Genomic DNA, 23,828 nt, shown 5'->3' with positions numbered 1-23,828 from the left:
TCTTATCCAAGGGTAATGGTAGTAATAATAAAAAATGCTTTTAAATCAGGCATGCTTACTGTGTGTCAGCTCACTGTGTGAGGGGACATAATTCTAATTTTATAGATTTGGTAACTAAGACTTGGAAAGGTTAAATATCTATCCTCCTAAGTGGTAAGTAGCAAAGCCTGGATATAACATTCGGGACTTTTTCTAGTTCCAAAGCCAGTACGCTTTTTGTGCCTCTCCCACATAACCACTGTTAACATTCTAGTATGTTTCTTCCAAGTCTTTTTTTATGCGTATTTTTTCATGGCTGAGATCATACTGTGAAGATAATTTTCGACCCTCCCGTTTTCACTTAACATAATGGCATAAGCATTTTCCTTATACAATATGACTCTGCCTTTCTATCTGACTTCATCTTATACCACCTTCCACCTTGCATGTCACACTCCAGCCACACTGGCCTTCTGTCTGTTCCGGGAATAAGCCAAGAATGTTCTTGCCTCGGGACATTTGCACTGGCCTTGCTCAATAGCTCTTGTCTCAGTCCTCAAATGATTCGTTTTTTTTTTCTCTCAGCCTTTAGGCCCCAACTTAAATGTGTAGGCTTTCCCTGAATGTTTGTCTCAAGTAGGTCCTGTTCTCTTTCTTAGCCTCTTGTGGGTTTTCTTCATAGCATTTGTTACAACTTACCATTAGTTTATTTTATTTGCCTTTTCACTGTATCCTCATATCACCTTCATCTTTTTAGGTCTAGCCTAGCATGGGCTTACACATGATTCTATACTGGACATTTTTGTGTATTATACGCTTTCTTTATTATTATGGTAGTTTCATGGTAGTTCACCTACTGGGTCAAACTATAGGAACATTTTTTTTTTTAAGATTTTATTTATTTGACAGAGAGACAGCTAGAGAGGGAGCACAAGCAGGGGGAGTGGGAGAGGGAGAAGCAGGCTCCCTCCCCAATGTGGGGCCCCATCCCAGGACCGCGGGATCATGACTTGAGCTGAAGGCAGATGCTTAACGACTAAGCCACCCAGGCGCCCTATAGGAACATTTTTAAGGCTCTTGCTTCATATTACTGCAAAAATTTCATCCCAAGAGCCTGGGTGGCTCAGTCAGTTAAGTGTCTGACTCTTGATTTCAGCTCAAGTCATGATCTCAGGGTGATGAGATCAAGCATTGCACTGGGCTCTGTACTTCGAGTGGAGCCTGCTTAAGATTCTCTCTCTCCCTCTCCCTCTGCCTCCCCCCCCATAAAAAGGAAAAGAAAAATTCATTCCAGCAGCCCAAAATGTATATAACTGCAAGCTCTTCGTGAGGATGCTGCTTTCATTGTACCTTTGCCAGTGTGATCAGTTTTAAAAGTCTTACCTAAGTATATATCCATGAAACCATCACCTCCATAAAGTGGTTTATAAATAAATAAATAAAGTAAAATAGACCGAAAAAAAAAGCTTTAGCTATTTTGATAAGTGACTCAAATGATGCCCACACATTGCAGGTGCTCAGGACATTTTTGTTGAATGAATAGAGGAATCTCATTTGATAAGGGGATGATATAAGGTTGCATTTAGCCAGAGTTCCAAGAACACTCAAATCGTTTTCTGGACTCCTTTTCCTGTGAGGTCACAGAGAAATATAAGTGTAGAGAACAAGCAGAGGTGCACAAATGAGCTCCATCTACAGTCCTTGTACTCTGGGCTGGATCTTGTAAAGAATTGCTTTTGCTGGGCCTAGATGCGGCCAGAGCCTAAAAATGCGGTTGCCCCGTGTCCCTTTTCCCCATCTGCGTTGGAATGGTAAGGAAAGTCCTGTTCAGAGCAAAGGAAGACTGTTTGTCCTATCATTGCTGGTATAGACCTGTCCACATACCATTTCAATTTCATTTCCTTGACAGATGAGATACCATTTTTTTTCAAATATATCAAATTAACAAAGCCTTTAAAAATTGATAATATTTAATGCATGGCATGGTTAAAACTTTACCCTGAGATGTGATCCAATAAAAAGCTCTTGAACCTGACTGGATTTATTCCTGCACCCATCTTCCTTAAGTGGACAGTGAAGAGGGAGACAGATACTGAGACCTCCCCTTATCAGTGTTATTTTAATGTACACGTCTTTTAAAACTAGTTGTGAAGTTAGATATTTTCCATACTTGTTAACCAGTTGTAAGTTCTCTTTCGGGTAACTGTTCGTGTGTTTTGCCTGAGTCTATACTGACGTCTTTTGTAATTTATGTGAGTGCTTTAAAAAGCAGTAGTCCTTTTTTATACCTGTGCTAAATATTTTTCCAGCTCATCTTCTTTATAACTTTTATTGTTTTAGACTTAACAGAAGTTTTGAATTTACATGTAGTCAAGTCTATCAATATTTTTCCTTATTAATTACTTTTAAGCTTAGAAAAGTCTAGGAGTAGATAAATGGTTATTTTTTTCTTATTTTACAGTTTGATAAGCATGTCTTGTTTAGAAGGTGCTTTTTTTTTTTTTTAAAGATTTTATTTATTTATTTGACAGAGAGAGACACAGCGAGAGAGGGAACACAAGCAGGGGGAGTGGGAGAGGGAGAAGCAGGCTTCCCGCTGAGCAGTTAGCCTGATGGGACCCTGGGACCATGACTTGAGCCAAAGGCAGACGCTTAATGACTGAGCCACCCAGGCGCCCCAGAAGGTGCTTTTTAATTGTATAAAGGAACACTGCAATTGTTTGAGTTGTAAATAACTTGTTCTGTAGTACCTTCCCTAAAATTGGTGTGAACTTTTTTCCAATTTGGCTTTGAAAAAAATAGATTTCAAAATTAGGTGTAACTAGATAAGCTTTAAAGATGTTTCTTTGTTTAGTTCCTTGGAATCATTCAGCTTTTTTTTTTTTTTCATGCTCTCCCTTCTATCTCCTGGAATAGTACGCAGAGGAACTCTTTAGCATACTAATATAATAAGGATGCTTTTTATGGCTTAAGAGATCTTGGGAATCCTTGGGAAATTGTTCGGTGACTCTCTGCAATGGAATTAATGTTTTTAAGCCAGAAGCCTGCATTCTATCTTAGAGATACATTTTCAGAGTTCTTCTTGCTGTGAGCTCTCCCACCCCCTCCCTCCTGCTGGCTGTCCTGGGACTGGTGCACCCCCCCACCCCACCCCATAATTGGATTGTGGCCAGTGTTCCTTTGTTGTTTGCTGTTCAGGGAAGGGAGGTCGTGTATTATATTCCCGAAGGAATGGGGGCTGCGGTAGTGTCAGTGCATTGTCTCAGGGGTTCTGTAGATCCAAGGCCAGTCCTTCATTCTCTGTCCCTCAAGTCACTTCTTGGCCTTGGCTGTTCTTCAGCTAAAGGGAAAGATTCCCAAATGTTACTGATTGTTCTTATCTGTATTTCCAAAGGGAGAATGTTAGTACCAAGGAAGAGGGTGGGTGTGCAGGGGCAATCAATTATCTTATGGGCTTGAAACTAAACAAAACGAAAAAACTAAATAGATTAAGGATATTTATTTTATCATCCATTATTTTCCTTTTATAGACCCCCTTGGAGCAGGGGATTCTTTTCCTAATCACTGTACTGATTTGGATCCTCAAAACAACTGACCAGAAATGGCATTCTGAAACATGGTTTATTTTAAATTAACGTGTTTTCTTGTTTACACCAGCTTGGTATAATGAGGAAACAGAAGCACAAAAAAGGCTGGGGACTTAGCCAAGGTGGCACAGCTAGTTAGTTACAGAATAAAGACGCTTGGGGTTCATGCTTCTATTCCAGTACTTTCCATTGTCTCTTTTCTTACAATCTCCAGAGAAATATATTTTACAACTTTGATTATGAACAGCAAACAGCATACATCTTCTGGATTATATATTTTTTTAAATCTTAGCTAAAATAATCCATTGGGGGGATCCCTAGTGGCTCAGGTGGTAGAGCATGCCACTTTTAATCTCAGGGTCGTGAGTTCAAGCCCCATGTTGGGTATAGAAATTACTTAATAAAAAAAAATTTTTTAAATAACCCATTGAGGATAAATATAATTTTATTTTTGTGAATTTCATCTTAGTGGTGTGACTTAAACTGTAACCACCTGAAGTAGACACTGAACTTTCTGTATGAAATTTGCTATGGCCTGAATTGTGCCCCTCCAAAATCTATATGTTGAAGCTCTAACCTTCCAGTGTGACTTTATTTGGAGATAGAGCTTTTAGGAGGTAAGTAAGGCTAAATGAGCTCATAAGGATGGGGTCCTATTTCAATAGGATTGGTGGCCTTATAAGAGAGAGAGATTTTTCTCTCTGCCGTGGTAGCACACAGTCAACACGAGGCGATCAGTCTGCAAGCCCTCTTCAGAACCCATGGCGCCCTGATCTCAGACTTATAGCCTCCAGAACTGTGAGAAAATAAATTCCTGTTGTTTGAGGCATGCAGTCTATGGTATTTGGTTATGGCAATACAAGCTGACTAAGACAAAAGTTTTAATGTCTTATTAAATTCTGGTTCCTAGCCCCAATAGACCCAGATCTTTGATATTCTGGATACCTTTAGTGTGTATGATTGTGAGCACTTTAGAGCACTTGCTTTACTTGTAAGAACTAGTTTATTGTTGACTGGAAATATCCTCGCTCACAGATTGAACTGGTGGATGGAAGTTGGCCTGTCCTCCGCTGAACCAAGAATAAGGGATGCATTAACATTGTGATGTCACTGCAGCCAGAGGTCTTTGCTGGGCTGGGAACTCAGTTCTTGGCTCCCGAAATCACTTAATTAAAGGCAAATGCACATAATACCTGAACAGCATTACTGTACTGGTTTTGTCTTCCCTGCCATGCTGGGTTATTCATTAACATTTGTGTAAAACATCTGAATCATAGAATCCTTTTAGGAGGTCATCCAGCTCATCCTTTTCTCTGTAGACCAACTCTTCCACAAGCATCTCTAACAAAATTCTGTGCCTCTCATCTTCCCCACTGCAGAGTTGGTGCCCTTGCATTGATAGATTCAGCTGATGTCAAAATTGGAAACAAATGTTTAACAATGCAACCTTGGACAAAGTATGAGATCTAAAAATGTACAGCCTTATGCCTCATAAAATTCTTGAAATAAGAGAAAGCCACCTGATGGATAGTAATGCTACTTCCATAATGTTAGCCTCCAAATGTCCTCCACCTCCTGGGATGGTCAGGCTCCTTGGATCACTCAGGGCACTAGAAACCAGGAAACAAGAAAGGACACCCACCCACATAACCAGCCAAGACCTCTTACATCCTCCCACAGACCCTATTCTCCAAATGTTAGAGAGCAGAATAATCAGTTAAACCTTGGTGACTGTCAGTGATACTTCAGATCCATTCGAATGACTGTGTTTGGTTCCTACTGAGAGTTGGCAGTTACTCTGTAAAGTAAGCTGGGTGCAGCCAGAGCCCCATTTCACAGCCGATGATGCTGATCCAAAGCAAGACTTGAGGGCTCCATAGCAAAAGAATTGAGTAGCTCTGTTACTATGAACCACACTAAAAATTAACCAGCTCCTCAAGGATTATCTGGCACACTGCCAGGCACTGGGATAAAGAGGAGAATCTGACATGGTCCCTGCCTGGCCTTGCAGAACTCTTAATGTAGTGGGAAAGAAAGCCCCATAAACTGATCATTACAGGGGGAAAAGTGCTACAGTGTTGGAAAGGAAGCAGAGGAGGCTGTGAGGGCAGAGAGGAAGACACCTAATGCAGATTCTTAAAAACTGGTCAAGCTCAGTTAAAGAGATAAGGTATCGTAACTTTGAAAGGTTTTCCTTTTGATTCCAAGGTGATCTCCATAGCTTCTAATGCGATTAAAAACGACAACAAACAAATCCAAACTTTTGATGTATGTTGGCTTTCCTGCATTTTAAGAACTTTATTAGACATAGGGCCATGCATTTTTAGATCTCATACTTTGTCCAAGGTTGCACTGTTAAATATTTGTTTCCAATTTTGATATCAGCTTGATCTATCAGTGCAAGGGCACCAACTCTGTAGTGGGACAGATGAGAGGCTTAAACTTTCAAACTTTTTGAGACTTTGATTTAATTTCAACATTCTCTCTGGTGTTGGCTTTTAAAAAACATCTTTCTTTCATACCCCTCCTGTAGTTAGAATGGGCTGTAGGGGTGCATTTTCTCAGCAGATGCCACCAGGGATGGAAAGGATGAGGCCAGGTGCAGGAGAACACAGCCGTTTGCTACGGCCACCTGCAGAAGAGCAGCCAGATTGGGAAACCCAATGTCCAAGGGACTCAATTGTTTGTTTTAAGAGTCATGAAAACACAGCATTTGGGGTCCTAGCATGGAAAGCATAGCAACAGGGATTCTGAGATTGGTGTTTGGGCATCAGACAGACAGGTGGAGGTTGTGAGAAGGTCTGTCCACAGAAGCCAGTTGGTAGGTTCTGGTGCTGAAATCAGTGGGAAATGGCTGTGCCCAAGGATACTTAGGTTATGTATACCAACCTGCCCGAGTATCTGTTTCTTCCTGTTTAAAATGGTGGTGATTCTATCTCATAGGCTTATTATAAGAGATCAAGGAAATTTTCATGAATAAGGAGGCTGGTCCTTGAGAAAATGTGGCCTTCCCCACCTCTCCTTCCTTCCTACACCCTCTTCCCCTGCCTTCCTGCACTGCTCCTTTCCACTTCTCAGGAGCTAATAGTACATAGAGCTATACTATACATATATTTTATACAAGTGTGCCACTAAGGCTTCTAAGAGAGATGCTGATACGGGAACTCCTAAGATACTTAGTCTGGTAGTGCTACTTTAAAAAATTGGATGAATGGTCTCTATGTCAGAATATGAGTTATTTAACAAGCAGCCCTCAAATCTCAGTGGCTTAATGCAGGCAAGGTACTTTTTATTCATATCACAGTTCAAATGGGTCTGCAGGAGGCTGTGCTCCACACGGTCATTCATGGCCCCAGGCCCCTGCCGTCTAGTGGCTCTGCTCTCCTTTCGGGCCTTAGAGTTCAGCATTGTACCCTCTGCATCTACTCAGTAGGCAAGGGAAGAAAGAGAAGATGGAGCATCATACAGAAGTCGTCGGGGGACCAGGCTTGGAAGAATGTGCATCACTTCCATCCACATTCCAATGGCCAGAACTCAGTTGCTCAGCCCCACTGTAGTCTAGCTAGCTGGCCAGGCAGAAAAGGAAACAGCTTTGGTGGACACATGGCAGTCCCTGCCCTATGGCCAGAGCTAACCCCAAATTGGGCAAATTATTAGAAAAGTAGTGAATGAGCTCCCTTTCACTGAAACTATGTAAGCAGAGTCTGATGACCCCTTGTTTGGAATGTCCTGCTGGGGTGGGGTGGGACACGTTCAAGCTAGAAGAATACAGAGGATATTTCTCTCTCTGAGATTCTCTGATTCAGTAAAGCAGCAGAGAATTGGAGCCGATTTATCCAGCCGAATTTCCGGTGCCTTAAACTGAGTTCTTGGAGTAGAAATAGAACATTGAATTTCATTTCATAAATTGTTCTTCCAGCTTGACGTATTGGAGATTTTTAGCACGCACACTCACACCTGGCTACCCGCCACCTTCTGCCATTGCAGATACGCTTACAGGAAACCGTAAGTGGATCTGCTTTTGTTGCTGGCAGCATCTTCCTAAAATGCTTTTGCTGGCATCACGGAGCAGGAGCAGAATTCAGCTGGGACCAATAATGAGGCTATTTAGAAAGTTCTTCCCTCCACCCCCTGACAAGGCAGATGTAGTGGGGATTTTTCCACTCCCATTCTGTCGATGGTGGCCGAAATTAGTTCAAGGCCATCAGAAATGTTTAGACTTCGAGAGTTGAAACCCCAGACCCATAAAGAGGACAAATTCTCTTTCTCCCATCTAGCAAGAGAGAAAGAAACTCACCCCAGAGACTCCTAGCACAGAGGTTTGTCACCTAATTTGTCCTGTTAGCAGACCTAGAAAAAGCACAGCCATGTGTCAGTTTAGAAGGAAAGAAGTATTGGTCTAAATTAAAAAATCTCCAGATAACATTACTGTGGCTAATGCTTCCCCCCCACCCAAAATCATGCTATATTGAAACAACATTTTATTCTAAACATTTTCACTTCTTTCATCTCATTTAAAACTCCCAGTCATTGTTGTGTGAGGTAGGGATTTCATGCTTTATCGCAATTTAACAGATAATACTAATTGAGGTCCAGAGAGATTAAGTGACTTCATTTAAGATTAAGTGACTTCAGGATTGGTACCCAAATCTCTGTAGTTCCAGACTCTTTCGCTGGAGCACATGAGGTTATATCAGCTGATGCTTTTTTTTTTTTTTTTGGTGGGGAGGAGGGAACACTCCAGCTCATAACTGAGTCCATCTGTATGTTGATCCATTCATCTATATGTCCATCCACAAAATCTGTACCAAGCACTGTGCTTGAGATACAAAAGTGAATGAGGGTCTTTACCTTCAAAAAGTTTGTAGCTTAGTGAGGGAGATGGATCTATAGATAAATAAATGATGGATACAATTAAGTGTATAGACAGAGTACAGTGGGTATATATGTGGGGAAGGAGCAGGATTAGACACACAGTGAAAGCATGGTCAGTTTTTCCTAGGAAGCTCAGAGATGGTATCACAAAGGATGCTACATTTGAACTGAATCTTAATGACAATCAGATATACAAGGGGTGTAGGGGCATCCCAGGTAGGACACCAGCTCAGGCAAAAGCACAGAAGCTTGAGAGAATGTGGCCCGTGTAAGGATATCCTGGCACATTTGGGAATGGTTTTGGAGAGTGGTGAACCCCAGGGGCAGCCTGGCAGCATTGCTGGGCTAAAGTGAAGGATGATGATCTTTAATACTTGTGTTCACCCTCATTTCTGGGCCCATAGTGACATCCTAGTTCTCAAAACAGGGAATGTTTTGAGTCTGATCCACACAATCTATCTAGTCCTTGATCATGTACTGTCTTGTCTTGTTCCATCCCTGTTCTCATCAATAAACCTGGCCTCCCAAGTCTGATTATAAATGCTGAAAGATCCTGAACCATATCACATTCTTGCCACATCGCCATCCCAGTGCAAAGAACAGTAGATTGTGGGTGCCAAGAAATTGCTTGGTGTTTTAAAAATGTTCAGAAATCAAGCAGTGAGCTCAAGGAAATGTTAGCAGCCTGCGACATTGTGGGAAGGAAAGCATGTGGCCTGCAGTTCAATTGGGTAACCCAGTACTGAGTCAGTCCTGGGGAACATAGATGAAAGTGGGTTGTTGCCCTCAAAGAGCTTACATTCTTGAGTGGAAGGTAGACATGGAAGGCAGCCATTGCAATTCCATGAGGAATGGAGTAATCTGGAGAACAAGTTCTATGAGAAGTCAAATAAGAAACTGCTAATTCCATCTGGGGAATTTGGGAAGGTTTATTGTCTGCTTTCAGTTCAATGTAAACTCTCAAGGCAGAGGATTTATGTGCCTTGTTTAATGCCTAATCTTTAGTGTCCAGCACATAGTAGGTTCTCAGTAAATATATGCTGAATGAATTTGTGGGAATTAATACTTGAACTTTATTTTGAAGGATGAGTAGGTGTTCACTAAACAGAAGAAGAAGGACGGTATCGTGTTCCAGACAGAATAGCTCATACAAAGATATGTACATAAGTGTGCATTTTTATTTACCTGAGCTATTTCCCTAAATATAATTCCAGAGGGTATTCTTGGAGAGTATGAATATCAATGGGATTTCTGGTTTGCTTGGACAATGCTGGTTTATGCTTGTTGTCTTGGTGTAATTATTAATAGAGTCTTCTTGCACTCTCCAAAGTGTCTGGATTTGACCAAAAGAAGGAGGGGTCCCTTCTCTCAAGCATCAGTCAAGAAAAGTGGTTGATGTAGAAAGGCCCACTACCAGATTTCAGGAGCACTAATTCAGTGCTTATTCAGCAGATATTTATTGAATGTGATTCTATTCTGGATAGTCTAGAAACCCCTAAAGATGAAAAAGACATGGTTTCTCCTTGGCCTTTATTTTAAAGTGATGATTGTACATATCCTTTCTTGCTCATAGTTGGTTGTAAAAATAGCACAGTAAACACTCTGTGAATGTTTGCTGAATGATTACAATGAGTCAGTGTATATTATTTAACCTCTCTCTGTCCTCATTAGTTGTCCTCATCTGCCAATGAAGGGATAATGGTAATAGTTACCTACCTTATAGGATTATTGTGATATTAAGTGAGTTAATGCATATAAAGAGCTAATGCTAGCACCCAACATAGTAAATGCTCAATAGATAGTAGTTGTGTGAAACCACTTTGCAAATGGAAGAGAGCTACTTATAGCTCTCTGCAGCTTAAAAATGAGAAAAGCAACTATTTGGAAGCTTTGTTTAGGGAAAGTTGCATTTATTAATCTATTCGCCCATCATTTATTATGAATCATATATGTGCCCCACCCTTTAAGGGGCTCAAGCTTAGTAGGAGAAACAGACATGCAAAAGAATACTATGAACTTATATACATTTGTGTCATGAACTTATATACATTGTTGTCATGAAACAATGTCCTATTGGCTTGTGGAGAGAGGTCTGCTGGGTGAATTTCATTGGAAATCTCAGCAGAAGAGGGATGAACATTAATTAATATTAATCAAGGAAGCAATGTGGTTAGACTGGAATTTTAGAAAGGTCGATGTGTCTGGCTAAAGGGGTTCAGTCAAAATTGGAGGTAAGGATATGTTGATGATAATAATCCAGGATAGAGATACAGAGACTTGAATTAAGTGAGTAGCATTGGGTATAAGAAAAGCTAGGGAGATAGAATATACACAGCTAAGTGGTTTGCAGGACTCTTAAGAAACTTACAGTTAATTTTTCTTGACTGGAGAGAGGTATATCTCTCAGAACAAGATCAAGACACTCCAATATGTTCTAAGCCTTCTCTGGGTATTTGTGAAACCTGTGTTGCTAACCTTGTGTGTCCCCACTGTTAATTGTTGAACTTTGTGTTTGTGTAATTGAAGAATGATTGGGATATAGATTAATTGTGGAGCTTTAAGGTAGGTAGAAAGTAGGAGAGGAGTAAGCACTGCTATCGTTATCCTGTGTGCTTGAGAAGCCACAGAAACTGAGGCATTGCGCTTGGAATCTTGGATAGCAATTACCAAATGCTTTGAATTAGATGCACTAGATGAGGAGGCTTGGGCCTAAGGTGGTAGCTTTGGTACTGGAACCCAAGTGTTTGATTCCCAATTCACTTTTTTTCCCACTGCAGTATAGACTAGACTAGACTAGATTGGTTTAGTGGGACCAAGTCTTTTCCCAACCAGGAGAGCTGTACTGTTTTATTTGCTTATACGTTAAGAGTTCTAATAGAGTTTACTTAGATAAAAAGCACTTCCTGGAAAAAACCTTGAAAGTAATTCCTCTGGAATTACGAACTGGCTAAATAGCCTGCTACTCCTATAGTGCGGAACTATTGACTCTCCTTTTAAACTAATTATATACACGTATATATATATGTGTGTGTGTGTATATGTATATATATATATATATATACATATACACTATCCTCCTCTTCTCCATGCCTTCCACACCAGACAGGGACTTAGTGGAGTTCTCTGTGACTGTTACTTCTCCAGCTATGGAAGCACACATTCAGTTTGCAAACTCTCACATTATAGCCACTAAATGAGGTTGCAGCCAGAGCACTGCCATCTCTAGTAGTAAAATAACAGTCTTTGTTGAAAGCTCATGGCTTCAGCTCGATGGATTTGTCCTGAAGAGCAACTTCCACTGTAGTTTCTGATTTTAGTCATTTGAGCATTTCCAGAGGGAGAAAGACCTTACTTTGGCAGAGATTTCTCACCTCAAAAAAATGGTTCCATGGAGGGGTAGATTCCAAAAGTTAAGTTTTTTGGGAGTCATCTTTGGTATTCATCTATTTATTATCTATTTCTAAGAGAAGCCATATCTTAACCTGTCATGTGAATATGTTCATTTTACGTTAGCAGATATTTACTGAGCACCAGCTACGAGACAGCCAATGTGCTCAACTGGAGGAAAACAAAGCCAAGTAAGAATAGCAGCCCTTGCTCCAGCGTATCTTGAAAGCAGCTCGGGGAGACAGACCTGTAAACAATGGTGGTGGAGGCAGAAAAAAGAAGCTACTATAAAAGCTGGAACAACAAATCAGCTCATTTTGCTTAGTGAGGTTGTAGCCTTGAAGGATGAGTATGATTCTCCAGGGAGAGAAGGCATTTCAAATGGAAGAAACAGCAGGAACAAAGGCATGAGGTGGAAGGGCCAAGGGACATGGGAGAATAGACTGGCATGTGTAGGGCTGTATATATGGAAGGGAATGTCCCAAAGGACTCAGGAAGCTTAAATGAAAACCAGATTGCAAAGAGCCTTGAATGCCATACTGAATAATTGGACTTGATATAAGCAGTGAGGATCATGGAAGGTATTTTAGGCAGGAGAGTAACAACATAGGTTGAACCATATAAAAGTGACAATATTTGATTCTGTTTAACCTATATAAAAACAATTTTATGTATTTCTACCTAATATTAAAAAATATTTAGCATCTTTGAGTACTTAACAGCATGTACTACACCCTATAATACATACCGTGCATGCATTATCTCATTTAAGCCTCACAACCTCAGGCATTATTATTGTCCCCATTTTGAATATGATGACACTGAAGCTCAAAGAGAATCTTTTTTTTTTTTTCACATTTTACAGAATTTTATTTTATTTTATTTTTTTTAAATTTTTTATTGTTATGTTAATCCCCATACATTACATCATTAGTTTTAGATATAGTGTTCCATGATTCATTGTTTGTGCATAACACCCAGTGCTCCATGCAGAACGTGCCCTCCTCAATACCCATCACCAGGCTAACCCATCCTCCCACCCCCCTCCCCTCTAGAACCCTCAGTTTGTTTTTCAGAGTCCATCGTCTCTCATGGTTCTTCTCCCCCTCCGATTTTCAAAGAGAATCTTTGACCTTGATCAAGGTCTTGGTCAAAGCCATTGGTTTTAATGATGTTAACCAGCCATCTCTAGTTCTGTATTTTATTAAGATAACTTTGGTGACCAGACTGGATATTGGGGGAACATGATACTAACCTGGTTCTTCATTTGAGGCAGATTTCAAAATCCTCAAAAGCTTGACTTCCCCTTAGCCAGCATTCTAACACAGTAATGTCAGTTGAAAATCTGAGTTAACCTTACTGAAAATTTTGTTTGCTAATTACAAACCATTTATTTATTGACTCTGACATATTAGAGCTGGCAGGGACTTCAGAAATCGCCTAGTTTCAGTTTTTATTTAATCAAAAAGATTCTGGTCCAAAGAGGAGAGTGATTTGCCCAAGGTCATAGAATTATTAGTAGTAGAGATGGAACTGGCCTTGAGGTCTTCTGGCTCCTCCTCGTATGTTCCCTAGTGATTTAAAATGGATCTTACTTTCAGGAACAGGCATCAAGCACCTACTATGTATAAGGGTCATTGCTCTAGGCACGTTCATCAGTAATATCCTCACACATGGAAACGCGTAAAACTTCACGTCAGGTGCGATGGCACAGTTTAGCTATTGATACCAAGTGAAAACATGCCTTTTCGCTGTCCCCATCTTGGGATTGGCACACATAAATCAACAGTGAAGATGTTCATTGTTCTAAGCCCTTGTGCATTTTGTGCTCCAAGGTACCCATGTGCTAATAGGTAATAAAGAACACATTTCAAGCAGAAGTTTATATATTACCTGAGTTACAAAACCTTTAAGATGACAAAAGAGCTTCAAAATTTTTGAGCAAGATTAAAGTTTTAATGATAGGCATAACATATATGATATGCACATTTTATATTCCTAAGGGTTTTTGAAGGCCAGCAAAACCTTTTGCAAGCACTCTCACTTCACCAACAATGTAAAAACAATTAAATGTGATGATTATTTGATTATCTCATGATCCATTTTATAGATAATGAAGTGAGCAAGGTAAGTATTGAATAATAAAACCAGTAAGTACCAGTTTGGGGTAAAGTTGGAATTTCTTTTTATATTTTTCTTTAAACTGTCCACAGAACCTCAGGTTACATGTAATAAATACAGTTGATGCAGGTTTTAAAAACTGTGATTTTAGTTACTCAGTCTTCTCAGTAAGGGAGCAAACTGAACAGCGAGGTCAATATCAACCTTTTTAAAGAACTTAAGTGTAATTTCTATAATAACCTAGGATTAATGGTGACTTGATAAAATAAAAGTTATGTATTTGTGAATAATTTCAGAGTAGGACCGGGGCGTTTCTAGGGGCTGAAATTTCGCAGGAGCCCAGCATCATTATGGTTACCACATAATATCATAAAGGAAAGTTAGCATGAAGTAGATATCTGTAGCCTACAAGGCTTTGGGGGTTGTAATGTTAAAACATCTGTTCAAAAACCTTACATTAAAAAAAATACTCATCTTCGTTAAAGATGTGATCCTTTTCAAGGAGGTATTTTGAACTTGAAGCAGCCGTTGCTAAGGGGTTGCTAAGGGAAATGAGCTACTCAGCACTAATGTGTAACTTTACTCTTCTACTTAAAAGTAGTTAAATCATTCCCCCAGCTTCAGAGTCAGAGAAGAGAACTAAAAAGGGTCAAGTGGAGAGTTGCCTCTTTCTGACAGGTACATAGCATGCCTCTCTTGTTTTTCACGGTTTTTCTTCATCTACCACAGAGAAAGGAAGCAATATTCCTGGGCATAAGAAGGGTGAAAAGGTAAACTAGACTGCTGTGCAGGGCAGGGCTTATAATGAATGTAGACTGTCCCTGGCTAAGGCAGAAGGAAGTACCTGACCACTGAGAGAAATGCTTCTGCTGATGACCAACCTCAGGAAAGGGCTTTTTATAATAACCCTGCATTAAGGGTGACATGAGAAGGAAAGTTGTGTTGATGAATAAAGTACCAAATAACTGTGCCCTAAGCATTTGGTTCAAAAGTTTTTCTAAAATATTTAGAATCAATTAATGTTCTTTTACTGAGTGCCCACTACGCTCTAGGTACTGACATTCTTCATGCTGGGATGATAAGGCAAATAACATACAATTTCTACCCTGCATGCTCACAGTACAGTGTGAAAGTAACAAAGAAATATAATTCATTGAATATAATCTGTGATAGAATTGTTTGAAAATTGTTGAAGTTTAGAATTATGCTCAGAGTTGAATTTTTGTTAAATAAATTTGGAAAATATTTGGAAAGATTAATGTTTTGGGGCTTTAGTAGACATTTCCATCGGAAGATCAGGCACTCTTTCCTCCCCCTCCAGAGATGGAGGCACACACACAAAATAACAGCAGGCAAAAAGGTGACGCTTGTAATTCTCATAGGGCCAAGATTCTATCATCACTTGGTGGCAGAATACTGAAATTGCAAGCATAGGTTAGGTTTTTTTGTTCTTGGGTTTTGCTTTGTTTTTTATTGTTGTTATAATGTCAACAGATGTCAATGACATTACTTTTTTTAAGATTTATTTATTTTAGAGAGAGATAGAGAGAGCATGCATACATGAATGGGGGAGGAGCAGAGGGAGAGGGGGAGAGAGAATCTCAAGCAGACTCCCTGCTGAGCATGGAGCCCGATGCAGGGCTTGATCTCATGACTCCGGGATCATGACCTGAGCTGAAATCAAGAGTCAGATGCTTAACTGACTGAGCCGCCCAGGCACCCTGGCATTACTTTTTTTTTAAGAGATTTATTTATTTACTATGGGGGGGGCACATGAGCGGGGGGAGGGGGGCAAAGGGAGAGGGAGAGAGAGAATTCTCAAACAGGCTCCCTGCTAAGCATGGAGCCAGATGTAGAGCTCCATCCCAGGACCCCAAGATCATGACTTAAGCTGAAATCAAGAGTCGGCTGCTCAACTGACTGAGCCACCCAGGCGCCCCATCAATGACATTATTTTGAATGTTAGTTTCTGAGTATAGAATAACATAGAGAATAAGATTTAAATTTCTCTAGATCTACACTCTTCTATGTAAGGTAGTATTTGTAGTAAAATGAACTGAGGTTGGACATGTATAAATTTGCCTCTTACTAGCTGTGTGATCTTGAGCAAATTCTCTAATCTTCAGTTTCCCTGTTGGAAATCTCAGAGTTATGAGATTAAATGAGATTTATAGGCAAAGTACCTAGTGCAATGTTGGACACATAATAGATGTGCAATAAATATTAATTCCTGCTCCTTTTATGAAAGTACTTACTGAATAAAAGGTCTCTTCTCCCACAGTCATCATATCATAATATTCCTCTATTTGTAACTTTTAAAAAATGGAAGAGGTTGGAATATATTCAGAGGAAACCCCAGAGGGGGTCTAACTAGAATGAGCTGGCTGCCACTATCCCCTTCCTGCCCTCCTCCCCCACTTTTATTCTTATATGAAATATCTGGAATTTTCCTAGACAAATCCTATCATTCTTTAAGCCTAGTGTTAGTTCCAGCTTCTTCTATGAAGCCTTCCCCCATCAATCCAGATGACATCCTCACCATCAACTGTCCTTCAGTATTTCATTTTGATACTATTCTTTTTATATTCCCTACACTATTCCTTTACCAACCAGACTGTAAGCTCCTTGAAGGTGGGATCTATGACTTGTATTTCTTTTTATTCTTCACACTTAGAATTTAGCACTGAATTTTGCCTATTGGCTAAGTCCTAATCTGCAGCAGTCATTTTCATTAGAACTGGAACAGACCATTCAGCCTTTCTTAGTTATTATTCTCTTACTATTGTCTAATTGTTTTGAGAGTCTCTGAATTGTATTGTCCTTAACAAGATTGAATTGTCTTATAGCTAGGCACTAAGTCATACAGTTTCTCCCTGTTCTCTATTAATAATAGTAGGTGCCATTTAGAGCACTGCCTCCACCAAGCCTGTATCTGTTTTAATCCTGGCAACAAATCCTAAGGGAAGTATTATTGAGCCCATTTTACAGATGAGGAAACTGAAGCTTAGGGAGCCAGCTTATCTCTTCCCTTAAGATGGTGTTCAGCGCCCCCTAGTTGAATCACATGAAATAGGCCTTGGGATAGTTTTTGAGGTGATGTTGAATGGAATTGTTGATCTTTATTCCTTCCTCATAATTGAGTGTTGCCTGGAGCCAGGCTCTGTCCTGTAAGGCGCTAAAGACATAGAAGTTCATCCAACCAGTGTTTGCTGAGCAACTCCTCTATGGAAGGAGTTTTGCCAGATTTGGAAGAAGTAGGGAATGAAGACTTAATCAGGAACTCATCCTACCTGCTAAGATTTTTTTGCTTCCCAGCTTTAATCCTTTGTGTCTCTCTCACTTCAAATGTATAGCCTGGTCATAATGATAGATTAAATGAAATACATTTTGAGGACATGCTTAGTTAGAAGCACATCACAAAGAAATCTCTTGGTCATTTTTAGATGAGAAAAAAATTACATGTTTTTCTTTCTCTTCTAGTCTGTACCCATCTTCCTCATTCATTCAACGAATATTGACTAAGCATATTCTTCTATGAAGTGATGGAGGGGAGATCTTACTTTTAGATGAGGAAAACATCTTTCTAGAAGAATGCTTTCATATAACTTTTGTCACCACTATGATGTCGTGTGAGATTGTGCATGTCAAGTGCCTACTGTAATGTTCAGTATACAAGACTCTTGGTAAAAAATAGTTTTTGTTTGTACTTTGTTATAAGTCCTATTATTTATTTATTTTTCTCCTCCCTCCCCTCCCCTTTATCTTTCCTTCCTTCTCCTCCTCCTTCTACAAATTACCTTCCTTGCTTTTTACAATACTGTACATCTGTTTATTTATAGTTACAGAATTATAAATGAGCGATTATATATATTATATGATATATTGAGGGATACCTGGGTGGCTCAGTCAGTTAAGTGTCTGCTTTCAGCTCAGGTCATGATCCCGGGTCCCAGGGTCAAGCCCTGCACCAGGCTCCCTGCTCAGTGGGAAGCCTGCTTCTCCCTCTCCCTCTGCCCTTCCCCCCCCCGCCCCCACTTGTTCTTCTCTCTCTCTCTCTCTCACACTGTCTCTCTCTCTCTAATAAATAAATAAAATCTTTTTAAAAACTCTATAATGAATTATTTTCAAAATGGCATTTCTCTGGATAAACACTGTATCCTTTTTTTAAAGATTTATTTATTTGACAGAGAGAGAGAGAGCAAGAACACAAGTAGGGGGAGTGGGAGAGGGAGAAGCAGGCCTCCCGCGGAGCAGGGAGCCCGATGCGGGGCTTGATCCCAGGACCCTGGGATCATGACCCGAGCCGAAGGCAGACGCTTAACAACTGAGCCACCCAGGCGCCCCAACACTGTATCCTTTGATGGTATGGCTACTCTGTATTTATCTGCTCAGTGGCCTTTGATTTGTAAAGATTTATATTTATACTAAGGTTTTTTTGTTTCTTTTTTTTTTTTTTTTAATTTTTAGTGAAGCTTATCTGAACTGAAATGGAAAGGCCTCAAATCCCTTAAAGCAGGGATCTTCGGAAATCTCCGTGTGTTTGCACATTGACCTTACTGAGTTTTCATAGGCTATGATGAAGAATATAACAGTGAAAAGTCCAGACAGGGACTCCACCTAAATTAGATTTTTTTTTTTTTTTGATAAATGTGTATTTACCTTTTTCAGAATTTTGTAAGTCAGGCAGTTTTCCTGTCCTTTAAATTTCCTTTCCCAGAAAGATGTCCTCGTGCTTTAAGGGTATGGTCAAAGGCACTTTTGAAAAAGTGTACATTGATTCTGGAAAGAAACCTTCTGCTTTCAGCTGCTATTCTATGTAAGGCTTAGGAGCATGGAAAGAAAACAGGAAGATCAAGTTTGAATCCACCTGGAGGTTAGTTTACCTGCACAGGTGAACTCTTGGCAATGTAAGTGGACTAGACATCCATTTGTCACATTTTCCCACAGAGTAGCATTCTTGTAGCTCTTTCCTGCAATCCATAGTGGATGAAACTACTTAGGAAAGAGAAAAGCATCATATGGTCAGGTCATATATCTCTAAGAGAACCTCGACAGTACATTCCCGATCCTTCCAGTAGAGTCCGTGTCAGTCTGGTGCATCTTTCTTGCCTCTGTGGGGTAAGTTTGCATTTTCCTATAAAATTTGATTTAATGGTTTTCATAGGAAAAAAACAAAAAACAAAACCAATACCACAATTCATCAAAGGAAAATTAGGCTTTAAGTTTTATCAAAAACCCTTAAATAAGTATACCATTGTCTGGGCATACTGATTGTATTTTCTCTAAAGAAAGAAATGCCAGCAGTTTAGGTTTATTTTTCAAGGGAAGAGGGAGAAGATAAAAAGAAATAGCACTACAGGAAAATGTCAGGTCATAGACACTGATGATGCTATTTAAATGGTGTGCCATAATCATATTAGGGCAGAGCACATGGAATTCCCGATTTCTGCATGACAGTGAAGAAGGGCCAGCAATTATCTCTGTGTGTGTGTGTGTGTGTGTGTGTGTGTCTGTTTGCTCTACCTTCCCACCCTATTTTGCTAATTCCATTGAGGGGCAAGAAGAGATAATCCAGACACCCAGAACAGGAGGAAAAGGTCTGCAGCTGTGCTGGGAGGGACTGGTGTGAAGAGAGAGGCTCAGTCAGACTTGGAGTTTTGTGCTATTGCACGTGAATGCTCTGGAACTGCCCTAATCGACTGAAAATGAGCCGGCTACGGTCATATGGAACAGGTCTGTTTAGCCACATCGCTGGGTAGCACGGCAGATGGTAGACCGTCAATGGGTGGTATTGATTGGCTGGATTTGCCTTAGGGTAACAAGACTATGGTCCTTAAAACCCCGCTTCATCTTATTTTCCTTTGTGCAGCTACGTACAGTTGTGGTTTTCTCTTCTCACACCCCAAGCCCCCAATATCTCCTTTTTTTTCCCTTTTCAAATCAAAAGCCTTTCTTGGTAATCAAAATAGAGAGGTTACCTTGAGATAAACACTCTTTAAATTATCACCAAGGGAAGAAAACTTGAGAATATTTTATTTACTAGGCTGATTACATTTTAATGTTTGAAGAAAGTGACATTTTTTAATTAGTGTTTAAGACATATGGTGAGTGTACAAATTAGCTTATTTCATACAACCAGAATTTGATGAGAGCAACTCCTCCTTCTCATTCCCCAGTTAAAAATTGTCACTTGAAACTTAATATATGCGAGGAGGTTAAATGGTATTAAGTGATGCAGCCTTGACTAAAAGATGAAGGAGACAGTCACTGTTGTGTGTGGCTAAATATTGCCTGGATGGACTGGAAAAATACTAGTATCGACATCTGTGTTTGCAAGAGGATGTGGAAGTTCCGGGGCTTTAATTTTGTCTGGCCAAGGAAACAAAATCCCAGGTATCTGTGTGTGTTGGTTTCTCTTTTAGATACGAGGGAACGTAGAAGAGTGGATGCACGCTCTGTAATAAAATCCTCCTTAAAATCAGGCCATAGAACAATATAAGGGATGAGATTTATTTTTGTCCAGGTCGTTCTTTATCTTTGAACATCCACCCTCCATCACTTGGGGTTTTCAGCTTGGGACATTCTATTTATTCCTGGCACAGGAGCAGATTAATTGGAATAGAATTGTACAAAGGAGACACCAAGTTAGCTATATACCCAAAATAACATAGGACAGAAATGTTCCACTTTGAGGCAGATCTTAAGGAAAAAGAACAGGACTGGGGAGAGATATATGATTACTTTGCTCTTGTGGTTGTTTATAGCTATTCGTATAATTGCATTTTTAAAAGAGATGCTTAAGATTTTTTTTTCAGTGTCTTTTAAAAAGCTGTTGGGTTATTTCCTATCATGACAGACCCTATCAAATAAGCCTAATGCTTTACTCAGAAGAAAAGTTGCACCCTTAAACTCTTGCCTCCATCTTGTATGTGCTTCGTCCATATGTTTACTTTTGAATTGGGTTTTTATCACGTGAGTCAATATTTTTCTCTTTTTGCTAAAGGAAAATATTTCCATGGAGTTTTTGGTACACCCCCCCCACCCCCTGTCTTGCTCTGTGTTGATTGGATTTTCCATGTTCATCCTTTGCTGAATGAAACAAAGCGTGTTTGTGTTTCATTCTTCACAGTTCTTATTAGGATTGGTGATGGTGTTTTGTTTTGTTTCCTCGCTGTAAGTCAGGAGAAGGAATTTTATTTATTTATTTTGACAAGATACAGAGAGATACAAGACACGAAGCCTGTTAGGATGCTGGAGTTTCTCGTGTTACATTCTACACCTAAAAGGAGAAACAACAACAACAACAACACAATCCTTTAAGATGGTTCATTTGAATCTGTGCACTCTACCCACCTGGTGGTTATATAGTGAACTGTTACTTTAAAGAGTAGTTTAACACCAGCCATGTTTGGGGCAGGCTGCTCTTGCAAAAGAGAGCAGTACATATAACAGGAGTCTACTGTGTGTGAGATAAGGGGAAAATTCAGCTCACTGACTAGAGGTTTTAATGTGCGAACTCTAGGGAAATAATATATTGACTGTTCCGTGGCACGCAAGAAAATTGAAGAACCCTTTGCAGACGGAGTGCTTTGCAAAGGATTCTATCTGTTTCTCTTAAAACAAAATCTGTGGCAAGATGTTTGAAATCAGCAGGACGCTTAATGCTGCTTTGTTAAATAATGAGGTAATATTTTGTCACTTTTTTCTGGGCAGCATCTGTTTTCCCCCCCTCATTACCCCCCCCCCATGTTTATGAAGGATTCTTTTTCTTTTCCTTTTCTCTTTTTTCTTTTTTTTTTTTTTTTCTTCATGGAAGTCAAGGAATACAGTTCACGCTTCCCTTTCTGTTCCTTCCTTTTGGTGCTTTTGGAGAATTTGGTTTGTCTTTTTTATTTGCAGTTTCAGCCGGCTGCTGTTTCCTAGCCCATTGTACCACGTAAGGCTTCTCCACTGCGCGGAGTAGGTAGTTATTAACGCTGAATTGGCTTCTGGTACAGTCCATCTGGACTCTGTGTGGGAAAGCTGGCTGCCGGCGACTGATGCTGACATGTCCGCAACCTTTGGGATGTGTGCATGGTGGCAAGGGGCTGACCGATATGAGATTCCTTCTTTTAAGGGAAATTGTTATTAATGAGTCAAGAAACTGCTCATTTATGGTAAGAGGGATACAGCGGCGCTAGCAGTCCCACAGCTTTGGGATATCATTTTTAGGTTGGCTTAGCTGCCTGAGTGAGACAAGTTTCTTTCTGTGGTGGTGGAGGATTGTAGCAGGAAAAAAAAAATCATGCATGACTGGGAGACTTGCCTGCCTGATTCTTGAGATAATATATTGAGAATCTGTTGCTTTACAAATGTCACACCACTGATGGAGCGGTCAGCCCCTCACTCTGAAAGATGAATGGTACTATTGGAAATGCAATAATAAGGTTGACTTTTCCCAACAATAGGATTCTGCCTTTGTCTTTAGAGAAAAGGCCTCTGAGGACATTTGTGCATTTGTTTGAGGATTCCATTGAAAGACTTTAGAGTGGAGGTTTTTTGGAGAAGTGATCAATATACAAAGTGCATGGTTTTTTGTTTTTTTTAACCTGGCAAAACCAGCTAATTATTTATACTGTAATATACAGTTCCTGTTTCAGAAGAGTGGCCAGAACATCTTTGGATATACCTAATGGTAATTAATGGCTCACGAAGTGTGCTGAGATTAGTATGGATGGGGGAGAATGGTGTTAAGAAATTCTGACTTTTCTAACCTCCAGAGAAAAACAAAGTAAATATTTTGTTCTGGAGCGAGCTGTTTTCATTTGTGTGTTTGTCAGCATTGTGTTCATGGTTTTCTTCTCACAATATTTCCGTATTGGGGAGATCACACTCAGAGTTTCTGTCATTGATTTGGGGCACCTGTACTTGCCCTGTGTCTGTATGTTGAGCTCTTTAGAACACTTAACCTATGAATTCATCCCTAGAACACAGTTCAACGGATACTGTAGTACTATTGTGACTCGGTAGGACTCTTTGTATATTTGCTAGAGAAATTATTTTAAAAGTTTACTTAATTCAGTCTTGTTCCACTCGAAGGGGTTATAGTTTTAACATTTCTACTTTTCTATTTCATGGATTTTTATTTCTAACAGCTGAATGTATTTATATTCAAGTCTAATTCTCCATAGAGTGTACCCAACACATTTTGTTTTGTGGTATATCTGTATTTTTAAAAGTGTGCATATCTATGTATATTTATGTGTGTGTGTTTGTGAAATAGTAGCTGGGAGAGAATAGTTTTATTTTTTTTAACACCAAGGTTATTTTCTTTTCTAATAATTTTTCACAGACACGTCTATTCTTGGACTTGAAGCCCAGAGTGTAGCATGAATTTCGGTCTGTATTTTTATTCTGCCCAGTCCCATCTCCTGTCAACTCCAGCCAAAGATTTAAAATTATGTTGAATTATTTCTTTAGTAATATTTGTTACCTCTATGTATTCATTGAGGAACCAATTGACTAAGTTATGAATTAAATAAATAGCGGTAAGTTAGCTTTTTGGATAGAAGTAAAGCAAAAACTCCTCAGGTAAGCCCCTTTAAAACCCAAACCAGAACAAAATACCACACTATTGAAGACTGGTATTGTAGAGGTTATGAAATGTATAACATAGGTATGCAAACTGTATACATCACCACACACTTGCTAAATGTCTCTTTGCAAGTCTTTTAAGAGACCAAAGAAAAAAGACATCTTTTGAAGGAGAGAAGCAAAATCACGAGTTCAGTTCAGCAAGATATGCACTCTGCACCAGTCATGAAATGATGCTGTTGTCAAAAGCATGCTTTACATTCTTTAGAGCATGGGGAAAGCAAAGAGAGAACGTGTTTTAGTGCA

The 23,828-nt window shown here is 39.7% G+C and overlaps 1 protein-coding gene across 1 annotated transcript in view; it reads left to right on the top strand.

Moving 5' to 3' along the window:
• Positions 1-23,828, top strand: part of ELAVL4 (ELAV like RNA binding protein 4) — a 138,497-nt gene that overhangs the window by 31,176 nt on the left and 83,493 nt on the right. The gene's annotated exons all lie outside the window — the stretch shown is intronic.

Source organism: Halichoerus grypus, chromosome 5, assembly GCF_964656455.1.
Source record: "Halichoerus grypus chromosome 5, mHalGry1.hap1.1, whole genome shotgun sequence".
Classification (NCBI taxonomy): Eukaryota; Metazoa; Chordata; class Mammalia; order Carnivora; family Phocidae; genus Halichoerus; species Halichoerus grypus.
The sequence above is the reverse complement of the archived record's forward strand: the minus strand, read 5'-3'. Positions and strand labels throughout refer to the sequence as shown.